Source organism: Mus musculus, chromosome 13 (genome assembly GCF_000001635.26).
Source record: "Mus musculus strain C57BL/6J chromosome 13, GRCm38.p6 C57BL/6J".
Taxonomy (NCBI): domain Eukaryota; kingdom Metazoa; phylum Chordata; class Mammalia; order Rodentia; family Muridae; genus Mus; species Mus musculus.
In genome coordinates, this window is record NC_000079.6 from 58,482,515 (window position 1) to 58,494,422 (window position 11,908).

The window sequence follows — 11,908 nt, forward strand, 5'->3', positions numbered from 1 at the left end:
TTATTTAAAAAAACCCTTTTTTTAAAAAAATCAATTCTTTGTGAGTTTCACATTTTGCACCCTAGTCCCGCTCACCTCCTAGTCCTCCTACATCTGCCCTTCGCCCTTGCAACCTTCCCTACCATGGGGCTCTTTTGAAGATCCCGCTCAAGGTTTAATTAAGACACAGAGGCATCTATATAGTTTAAAGCTGTTGCCCTTTTTCTGGGCTAATATCTCAGTTAGCTATCTAAACTTATCCTGACTTCTCCATAATCCTGTCTTTCCACGTGTCCCTCATTGCCTGCTTTCTGCTGTCTCCCAGGATCTACCATTTCTCCTGAGTCTTTGCTTGCCTGGTAGTCCCGCCCCCACACTTCCTGTCCCACCTCTTACCCTCAGCTCTTTAAGCAAACGTCCTTATGCAAAAAAAGGACGTTCCAGTCTAAGCCAATCAGGGGCAAGACGAGGCTGACTGTCTCTTAGAGTTGTCCTTTGGCGCGGAGGACTCCTTGTTCACGACTGCAGCTTGCTTTTTAATATGATAATGCCAGAGAATCACTTTTTTGGGCAGGTGAGGAAGGACAAGCATTTGCGTACACAGAACTGGTGATGGGCCATAGAAATGACAATACCAAAATCCTGCCAGCATTTAGCTCTCTGCTGGCCCAGTAACTAATCATTGGAAATACAGGGACATGCTTTCATATAGTGTGAGGGAAGGTTATCCCAACGCTCCCTCCAAAATAAATAACACGCAAACCACCGCCGCTGCCACCACCACCATCATCATATAAAGGATAGAAAACATCTCATTGTGGAAGCTGTAGTGTGTCACAGTGTGTCCCGCAGTATATCCCTTTGTCCACACATCTTCACTTGCAAACATTCATTGAGGTGAGTTATTGGTCTGGTTCGAGATCTCTGGCTTCTGTGACACCATCGATATTGGATCCCCACTGGGACTCCTCCCAGTTATCCTGTTGTTGCCCTTTGTCATGGCGATCCTGCAGCTTTGGAACTGTAGGACTGGCCCTTTCATGGGTCCCAACATTGGCAGATGAAATAGATTTGGGAGTGGGCTATGACAGGGCTCTCCTTTATCTTTACTACCAGGGCAAGCTCTCCAGCACTGCTCTGGCTAGGCCACCCAATGCTGCCATCAGCAGGAGACAGCTCTCCTGCTTTCCCCCACTCCACCCCCACTGTACCCATGCGTCCAGAGCCACCTCCACTGTGCGGCCCAGTCAAGGCATGGGGCCCTCTCTCCCAAGTGCTGCAGCCTGTGTGGTGCTGGAATAGCTCTCCAACTTCTCATATGCTTGGGGCTGGCTCACCCTGTCCCTTGACCAGGGCCAGCTCTACTGCATTGCCTGGGTGAGGCATAGGGCCTGCTCTCCCATGTGCTACCAGTGGTGAGAGATGGGGCCAGCTCTCCAGAGTACCACATCCAGTGATGGTCAGGGCTAGTTCTGCACAGCCCCCTGGATATCCAGGTGTTCCCGGAGACTGCTGGACCAGGAACACTTCCTTGTTCTCTAGTGGTAATATAAGCCGTGAACATTAACGCTGACTCCTATTACTTTGAAGCCATGAGCTCAGACATGGCTCTCAGCGACAGCTCAGCCTGAGACCTCCCCATGGTCCTTGGTGGCAGGGCTGGCCACTCCCAAGAGGCTATTCCTCTCTACTTTTGAGTCTCCAGTTCCATCTCTTCTCATAATTCCACTCCAGTTTCTCTCCCATCTGAGTACCACACACTTGCACATTGTTGTGTGGTGGCTCCAGTCGCAGGCTGGCCACGGGGATGGCAGGCCCCTGGGTGACACCCTGCATCCAGGCTTCGTGGTGTGTCTGCAAGCAGATGTCTATGGCTCATTTGTGTTGTGCACTGGAGGGTGGCATGATGGTCCACGGGTCTCTCTCTGTCTGTCTCCTTCTGTGCTGTGATGCCTGGATTTGATTTGATTTTTATGAGTCCTAGGCACAAAACAGTTTTGGCCACCAAACCAGGAATCAGGCTAGGATGATCAAAGAGCTGCCATCTGCTTTGCCCCTAACTGATATAAGAACACACCACCAAGGTGTATCTTTGCCCATTGCCTGCGGTACATATTTATTTATATTTTGAGACAGGGTTTTATGATGTAGCCTGACTGGCTGTGACCCTCCTGCCTCACTTTCCCGACTGCTGGGATTATAGACATGAGATACCGTTATGAAATATTAAGATAATTGTAATTAAACCTCTTCTTAGGCCTTGGTATCTTTAATGGAAATGGTGGTTCACTTGGCTGTCATAGAGGGACGGGTCTGTGTTTTAAACATGTGACTTAAAATGCCTATGTGAGATGATTATCAAATGACACCGGAAGCAGCGTCTCCCACGACCACGTGAGAGCATTCTCTTCAGCAACTTCCTGAAAGGCGGTTCAGAGGGCATCCCCTGCACTCTTAACTACTATGTCCATGCCATTGGCTTCTCTGACTCCTTTAAAATATTTATTTTATTTAAGTCACATTTATGGGAATTTACATACATGCGAGTGCAGGTGCCAGAAGCCAGAGACATTGGCTTCCCTGCGGCTGGAGTTCCGGGTGGTCGCGAGTCTCCTGTGTGGGCACTGGAAACCACTTGTGGGTCCTCTGAAAGAGTAATGTCTGCTTCTAATTGCTGAGCCGTCTCCCCGGCTTTTCACTCCCGTCTCACAATAAACCATCTGTCTCACTTTCTGAGTCTGAGGAGCCATTTTGGCTGTGTTTTTGGAAGTTTAGAAGCCAATTCTAAATTCGGAAGCTAAGAGGTCCTATTTGGGAAAACGTAAGGACACAGGAATGGTGGCCAAGCAGGGTCTCCCTGGCCAGCTCCCTGGGAACACATTGCTCCATTGCCACTCTGAAGAAATTACTGGTGTTTGTCAGACATATTGGTTTTGTGTGTTGTATGTTAATTATTTTTGTTGTATGTTAATTAAAAAGCCAACTTTTTTTTTTTTTAATGTATGCAGGACTAGCAAGGTACCATCTCTTTGGTTGTAAGATCAAGGCCTTTGCTGTGAGTTTGGAGCTGTGGATCCCCACCCACCCACCCATCCCCTCTACCCTGCATTCCTGGCCTGGCCTGCACTCCCTCCTGACCCTCTCTGCCTTCCTGCGTGCCCCAGAATCTTTCTGGGGTCTGCTCCACCATTCTGTTCCGTTTCAACTTGCCCTTTCTATGTTTTGTGTGTTTAGCTGATCCTTGACCTTGTTTTTTTTTTTTTTCTTCTAATGTCCGACTCTTTTTTAACTTATAAAATTTTAATGTATAAATATATACTCCATAGAAAGTCATTAAATTTATTCCTTCATGATTTATATATTCTTTTTAAAATTTATTTTATTTTTATTTTTTCCTTTTATTGGATATTTTCTTTATTTGCAATTTCATTCTGCTGACACTGCTGGGGTTTTCAGTGTCCAAGCCTGGAAGGTTTCTCTTACCAAGCTGGACATTGCTGGACAGCGGCATCTTCTAAGGCGTCCAATCTCTTCCACACTGTCTCTGGGGGACTAGCCAAGGCTGGAGGGACCAATGGCTACAAGATGGATGGAGAGCATGATATGGGAGGGAAAGGGAAGATGTCCCAAGAAGGTTGTGCCTCCATTGTCTCAGTTTTTCATATACATGCTTATTCATTTGAAGTGCTTCTCCAGTTTGGATGAATTCTTTAACATATAAATATATATTTTATATATGTCATACACACAACACACACATTGTGGCAAGGTCATATACATCTTTATTCATGTGAAGTGCTTCTCCTGTTTGGATGGATTCTTTTTAAAAGAAAATATACATTGTGACAAGGACAACTAGTTGGAGTTAGCCCTTCCCCTCCACCACACTGGTCCTGGATTGCCTGCAGCTCATCATGTTTGGAGACAGGTGCCTTAGCCAGCTGAGCCCTGGATGCATTTTTAAGTGTAACGTCCAGAGTGAAACATTACCAGAAGTGAGTCTATTTAAACCCACACAGAATGATTCTCAGAGAGGTCGTAGAGAAGTCTCCAGGAATGCTGGAATACTTCAAAAGGGACCAAGGGAGATAAAGTGGAAATGCTATTTTGATGCTGAAGTTGGTTTAGATAGAAGGTGACCCATTCTCCTTAGATTGGTGATAACAACTACCACAGCCTCTCAAATCCCAGATGAACTAGGGCTGCGGAGTGCCTCCATTTGTAGGGTACTGCTGGGAGAGGACTCTCAGCATCATCCATAATGAAGGTTCAGCCACCGGGCATTAGCTTGGGGGAGATGCAAACAGAGTCCTTCTTGTTTCCATTCTGTCGGAAGCTCTAGTTCATTTCTAATTACCGTCTCTGGGGAAAACACTTTTAAATGCCTTCCTCTTTTAGGGAAAACAAAACAAAACAAACTGCATATTTTTAGGTCATTAAGAAAAACCTCATCTTGCTTTGGCTGATGTTTTTGTTCACAAAGCAGAATTATTATTTCATTTCGTTCCCAATCTCCTCGGTGGAGGAAGTGGCTGCATTTTAAATTGGCGCTGAATTAACAATAATCAAGGGACTGTAGCTCCCAGTGTTTCTCTGTTCACAACTCCGAGTTTATGCAAGGCGGGGGGGGGGGGGGGGGGGAGGGGAGGGGGGGCGGAGATGCATCCTTGCTGTTTGGAGGACAAATGTTGCCACACGATTATGCTCTTCCTTAACTTTAGACTCAATATTGCTTTCTGACAGAAAAAAAGAAAAAAATATCCACGAAGAAAAGAAAAATGACCTTAAAATTCACACATGTAATAAATAAAAAGGCTGTACGGTTTTGTCTAAACAGGGAAGTAGAACGTGTCAGAGGCTGGCATGCTCTGGTTCTTCATATTATAAAATGTTACTCAACTGTATTGGAAAAGTGGAGTAGACGGCTTTTCAGCTTAAACGAAGGTTACTCCCTTTTCAGTGACTTACTCAGTTCTCTCAGTAAGTTTAGAAATTGTTTGAATGGATGTGTATCTTAGTCAGGGTTTCTATTCCTGGACAAAACATCAGCAAGTTGGGGAGGAAAGGGTTTATTCAGCTTCCACTTCCACATTGCTGTTCATCACCAAAGGAAGTCAGGACTGGAACTCAAGCAGGTCAGGAAGCAGGAGCTGATGCAGAGGCCATGGAGTGTGCTGCTTACTGGCTTGCTTCCCCTGGCTTGCTCAGCTTGCTTTCTTATTGAACCCAAGACTACCATCCCAGGGACTGCACCATGCACAATGGGCTGGGCCCTCCCACCCTTGATCACTAATTGAGAAAATGTCTTACAGCTGGATCTCATGGAGGCACTTCCTCAAGGGAGGCTCCTTTCTCTGTGATAACTCCAGCTTGTGTCAAGTTGACACAAAACCAGCCAGTACAATGGGCTAACTTTTCTTTCTTAGTTTTTCCTCTGATGCGTGGTCCAAGCTGGCCTCGTACTTGGTGTGTTCTCCAGGTTGGCTCAGAACCCACAACCCTCCTGTACCGAGTGCTGGCTGGGGTTATGGAGTGGAGGACCACGCTTGCTTTCCTATGAGACAGTGAGTGAAAGCGGGGTTGGTAGTTGGCTGTGTTCCTCTACAGTCATGAGGAGGGGAGGGCATTCCAAACAGAGGATGCTGCCATCCAGTACTCCTGGATCCAAAAGATCTGGGAGGAAGGGAGTTGGGAGCAGGCAAGGTGGATGGGGACTGTGAAGGTTTGTATATGCTCAGCTCAGGAAGTGGCACTTAGGAGGTGTAGTCTTATTGGAGTGTGTGTGGCCTTGTTGGAGTGGGTGTGGACTTTAAGACCCTCATCCTAGCTGCCTGGAAGTGAGTCTTCTACTAGTGGCCTTCAGATGAAGATGTAGAACTCTCAGCTCCTCCTGCACCATGACTACCTGGATGCTTCCATGTTCCCACCTTGATGATAATGGACTGAACCTCTGAACCTGTAAGCCAGCCCTAATTAAATGTTGCCCTTTATAATTCTTGCCTTGGCCATGGTATCTGTTCACAGCAGTAAAACTAAGACAGGAGGTCAATGCCTGGAAAACTACATCAGTCAGGGCCCGGACCGGAGAGACCCATGGGGCTCACAACAATCCATTCTGCACCTCCAAGGTGAAGTGTGATGTTGAGGGCCAGGCAGAAGTGTGCCAGTTCTGAGAGTTCCTGAAGAATAAATTATTTTATATTTAGGTCACAGAGAAACAGGAAAGATTTTGGTTCCTTGTTTTTGTTTTGTTTCAAGACAGGGTTTCTTTGTGTAGTGTTGGTTGTCCTAGAACTCACTCTGTAGAGCAGGCTAACCTTGAATTCACAAAGATCTGCCTGCCTCTGGCCCCAGTGCTAGGATTAAAGGCGTGTGCTACCATGGAAAGGGACCAGTATTGCTTTCAGTTCCAGACACTCCACGACCAGGTTCTTAACACAAAGATTTATTTACCCGAGAGGGACAGAGGGCAAGGGATAAGAGATAAAGACAGGAGATAGAGGACGAGGGAGAAGGGGAAGGGAATAGGGGAGAGGGGGAAGGGATATTTTTTAGGAATTGTGGTAGTGGTGGGGTGTGCATGAGGGTTTTGAGTGGGGTGGGGTACATGACCAAGGACTGACTCTGGATAGAGAGGAGACAGGCATATGGAGCATTATAAAGGTAAAAGGGGAAAGCCTGTGTTAGGATGAGGTGTTTAATTTTAATTGGACAAGCTAATTAGGGCAACCAAAGGTGGCTTTTGATTGCTGGACTTTGATACTTTGACACCTGGACCTGGTCTAGCCTCAGGGGGAAGAAGTGGCCAGATAAGGGAATGGACCTTGGTGGCTAGCTTTAGGAATATAATCTAACAGTTTTTAGCAAGGCAGAGGAAAATGGGGGAGAAGGGAAAGGTTTGCCCGAGCCATGTTTGCCATGCTCAAGCCAGCTAGCCTCCCTTCCCCATGCCCTGCTGAGAATTCGGTTACTTCTTATGCAGTTATTAAAACTCTGGGCAAAACTACTTACTCATCCATTTTTACCACCTGGAGTTTTGTAGGACAAAGGTCAACTGCATTTGTGGCAACAAGGGAAGATTGGAAAGGCTGAAAAGTCAAAATAATATATACATTGTATAAAGTTCTTCCTAAGTGTGTGTGTGTGTGTGTGTGTGTGTGTGTGTGTGTGTGTGTGTGAGTGTGTGTAGTTTTAGATGGCAAACTAGGAAGAAAGTTATTCCTGAGATGTCCTTTTGGAAAGACACTTTCATGTTGAGAGTTCAGAAATCCAAGTACTCAAATCACAGTGTCCATCTTTGGCTGCAAACCCACAATTCTTCAGATTATTTGGTACACAAAGCCAAGAACGCAGCTTCTCTGGGGCTGCCTTTAACCTAACATCTGCCTGCCTTGTGGGAGATATAAGCAAGCAGGGAAACCGGGCCGGACACTGACCTGGGAAGTCTGGGAGCAGCCTGGACATCAGAGTCACCTCGAGTTTGTGAGAGATGAAGTTTCCTGGCCCCTTGTAAGATCTCCTGATCTTCTGAGAGTGCAGCCCAGGAACGAGGGGAGGTTTGTTGTTATATCCAGAATTATTGCTTTTATAGCATTAACTTTTCCATTCTCATTAATTTTTAATTTAGTATACAAATTAATTTTGTCATCTGAATCATCGATGTCATTGTAGTTTGGTCGTATTCTTGCACCTTTCCCTCGCCTCCCAAGTTGTCTTTAGTTGATGTACTGGTCAGTTTTATGTCTATCTGACAAAAACTAGAGTCATCTAGAAGAGGGAACCTCATCTGAGGAATGCCCCCACAGATCATCCAGTGGGCAAGCTTGTGGTATGACTTCTGATTTGAGAGGGCCCAGGACACTGTAGGTGGTACAATCCTGGGTCTTGGTCTCTATAACAAAGCAGGCTGAATAAGCCATGGGGAGCAAGCCAGCAAGCAGCATCTCTAGATTCCAGGTTCCTGCCTTGACTTCACTCAGTGGTGGCCTGTGTCACCAAAGTATAAGTGAAGAAAATTCTTTATTCTTCAAGTTGTTTCTTATAGCAATAGAAACCCTAGCTAAGACACTTGAAAAATATAAATTGTCCTTATTTTGGGGGGTGCAATGTGATATCCAGATTGCATTTATATAATGCACGCACAATGCTCAAATCAGGCTAGTATGATTTCCCATCAGCATTCAAGATCCTTTTAGCTAGATCTCTGATAGGTGTTATACAGTAGAGGATTAGTACCTAGAATATGCAAATAACTGGAAAAACTAAGCAAGGATAAAAAGGAGCCCAGTTAAAAAGGGGGAGGGGGCGTGAATGGAGCACAGGGTTCTCAAAGGAAGAAATACAAGCGTTGTGCAACTATCTTTAAAGTGTCAACAATTATATTAGCTATGAAAGAAGTGCAGATGAAAACCACTCCAGATGCCTTGGCACCTCTGACAGAATGACTACCATCAAGAAGACAAAGGACAGCCAGTATCGTCAGTGTGGGGAAAGTGTTAGAGGGAGCAGAAGCTGGTGTAGCCATTTTGGAAACCAGCCCAGAGGCTTCTCAAGAAGCTTGGAAGTGCTGTGTGATCCCTCGACGACGCTTCCCCTGAGCTCACACCCCCAAGGCTCCTGCCCATGCCGAGACACTTAACACACCCAGTGCTCATTGCTGTTCTGTTCACAACAGCCAGGAAATGCACACAGCCCCGGGAAAATAATTTAATCCGATCATTGTCAAAACATTTCCCGAATGTATCCCGGTGCACTCCCAGAGGAGTACAGATTCTTCGTCACCTCACAGTGATGTCCTTTGGGTGTCACCAGGCTTACGAGCGTACGTTTCCGTCACGGATGGGGGTGGGATTCATGGGACCCCTCCAACCCTGGAAGGTTAATTACCATTGCTCAATTAAAGAGCAGGCAACCGTAACTAAGTTCAGGAAGTCGCACATAGGAGGTAGGGTGGCACCTCTGAAGGGTCTAGGAAGAATGGAGCGGGGTGAAGGAGACGGGGGTTAAATATAATCCAGGTATTGCATATCTGTGTGTGGAATGTAGAGAGTATGAGAGGAGATAAACAAAAACACTTGGAAGAAATCCACCCCACCTAAAGCAGTAAAGAGAGCAAACCTCTTGTACTGAGAGGGAGAAAGTTTTTGGTTTTGTTTTTGTTTTTTTAAAAGAAGTCTGGGCAGTGGAGAGATGTTACGAGCACTGGCTGCACTTCCAGAAGTCCTGAGTTCAATTACCAGCACCCACATGGTGGCTCATAACCATCTACAATGAGATCTGGTGAACTCTTCTGGCCTGCAGGAATACACACAGGCAGAGCCATGTATCCATAATAAACAAATTAAATCTTTAAAAAAGGAAATCTGACCAACTAGAGAACAGCTAACAAGCTAACAAGTATAGTGTCAGGGATTGGTAATAAAACTCCTTCAGGAATAACCTTAAACATGAACAACTCACTGAGACTTGCTGGTGGATAGAAAAACTAGGTTTAACTATCAGTGTCTCTAAGAAACACACCTCATTGGTAAAGGCACCCCCAGGCTAAGCGTCAAAGGCTGCCCTGCACAGACTGAGCCAAGAGAACTGCTGGGCCTGTGAATTCATTGTTATTCACTCAATTCTGACGATGTGAACACATACCATTATCTGTGTTTCTGATCTAGAATGGTCACGGCCCAGATACACAGTGGAATTTCATAAAACCATAAGGAAATCATCGTGACATGTGCAGAAAAATGGATGAACCAGGAAATCATGTTAAGTCAGATTTAGTGACCAGTGCATGCTTGTCTGATGTGTTGGACCTAGTTCTGTTTTGTTCTGTTTTGGGGAGGCAGGCTTTCACTCTATAGCTGGCTGGGAAATTACTGTAGACCAGTGTGACCTTGAATTTACAGAGATCTCTTTGCCTCTGTCTCTCAGTGCTGGGAGTAAAGGTGTGTAGCACAGTGCTGGTGGAACCTAGAGTTAAGTGTGTGTGTGTGTCTGTACATGTGTGTTTCTGTCTGTGTGCATGTGTGTGCACATGTGTGTCTGTGACTGTGTATGTCTGTGTATGTGTGTATGTGTGTGTATGTCTGTATGTGTGTCTGTACATGTGTGAGTCTGTCTGTGTACACATGTGTGTGTCTGTGTGTGACTGTGTATGTCTGTGAATGTGTGTCTGTGTGTATATCTGTATGTGTGTCTGTACAAGTGTGAGTCTGTCTGTGTGCACATGTGTTCCTGTCTGTGTGTGTGACTGTGTATCTGTGTGAGTGTGCCTGTATCTGTGTGTGCACAAGTGTGTGTCATGTGTGAGTGTGTCCGTATGTCTGTGAGAATGTCTGTGAGAGTGTGTCTGTGTGTGCACTTGCTCACATATGTAGGGTGTGAAACTAGAAGAGAAAGTAGAGCCTGAGAGGGGAGGGAGAGATGTGAACAGACAGGAGGGAGGAAAAGTCACAGTCTAGTGGAACAGGCGATGAGAAGACAGGAAGGGACTCCAGGAGAGCAGAAGGGGGCTCTGGGAGAATGAACAAACGTGGGAGGAGAACAAGGGAAGAAAATGAATTAGAACAAAGTGTAATGACACACACGCATGGCAATGCCATAATGAAATCCATATTTTATATGCTAACTTACTTTTTTTTTATTTTAAAGGAAAAGAGGCAGCTGCTAGTGTGGCAATCTTCTTGGGGTTCCCAGTCTGCAGAACCACGAGTCAAAGGTGAAGCTGGACTCTTGGCTCCCTTGTGGGTTCTTTTCCTTCCACCCTTCTCCATCCCTCTTCTTCCACTCTATCAACCCCTAACACTGGATAGGAGAGAAGGAAGGGTGGAGGGAAAAGGGGATGACTACTTCCTGCTGATTAGGGGCATCGAGTTCCCTGGGCCAACTCTGATCTTCGTCGTCAGGATATCTAATTTCTTTTTTGTCTCTTTGCACATGACTACTTGGCAAACCCAACCAACCACCAACCGGCCACCCAGCCCCTTCTGTTGGGGCCCTAGTATTTATATATCCTCTGAAAAATTCCCCACAATTCCAAAGGTCACACAATTGCAAAAACTATCTGCAGCTGGCAAAACCATGCCTCTGCTAGAGCACGAGGCAAATCATAGGCAGCTGCTGTGGACAGTCTGGAGTAGCCCCACTTCCCACATCTGGGATTAAAATAAAAACATATTCATGTAATATTTCTGTTTTTTAAAAATACCCAGATAGATCCAAAATTCTTGCTACAGAAAGTCATCCTTATACATTATTAAGCCTCAGGCACTGTGTTGCGGATACAAACACTTGGTTTTTTAAAGGCAAGAATCTCAATAGTTCCTCAAAAATCGGGCCATGTGGTGGTAGAGACGCTCTGCTCACCCCCTAGAAAGCGTGCGTCAGAGGCCTGAACCAGGTGAGCGCCACAAAGCACATGCTTTAAGGTACCCTGGGCCCCAGCCCCTGCTTGGGACGCACGCCTCCATCAGAAGGAAAGGATTCTTAGGATAGACCAGCAGACCGTCAGAACAGCTGCGAGGCTTGGGATATCAGTGAAGGCGAAACAGGAGTCTGGCAAGAGGATGGTCTGACAGTTCAGGGATGCCTTTGAAATACCACTGGGGCACATTAATGGTCCCAAGAATAAAGTACTTTAGAGCGAGTCTCACTGGGAGGAAGACCTCCCAGCCAGCCACCTGTCTCCCTAGTCTCCAGGGGCGTTCTCAGCGGTGCCCAGAACCTGGAGGACACAGCTCCTCGGGCTGTCACTACGAAGGATTTGGCTTTTTTAAAAAAAGATTTGTGAAGCCAAGGATACTTCTAATATTTTGAGACATTTTTTTTTGTTTTGGTTTGGTTTTAAATTTTGGAGACACAAATGTGGGCATGTCTGGCTTCTTACCTGCGTCCTGCGGATTTGGGATTTGAACTTCGGTTCTTATGCTTGCATAAC

At 45.9% G+C, this 11,908-nt stretch overlaps 1 non-coding gene across 1 annotated transcript; it reads right to left on the reverse strand.

Moving 5' to 3' along the window:
• Window positions 1–1,950: 1,950 nt before the first annotated feature.
• On the reverse strand, window positions 1,951–2,090 carry LOC115488223. Its single transcript, XR_003950735.1, has one exon. It is a non-coding gene; the product is annotated as a small nucleolar RNA SNORA48 (small nucleolar RNA).
• Window positions 2,091–11,908: the final 9,818 nt, after the last annotated feature.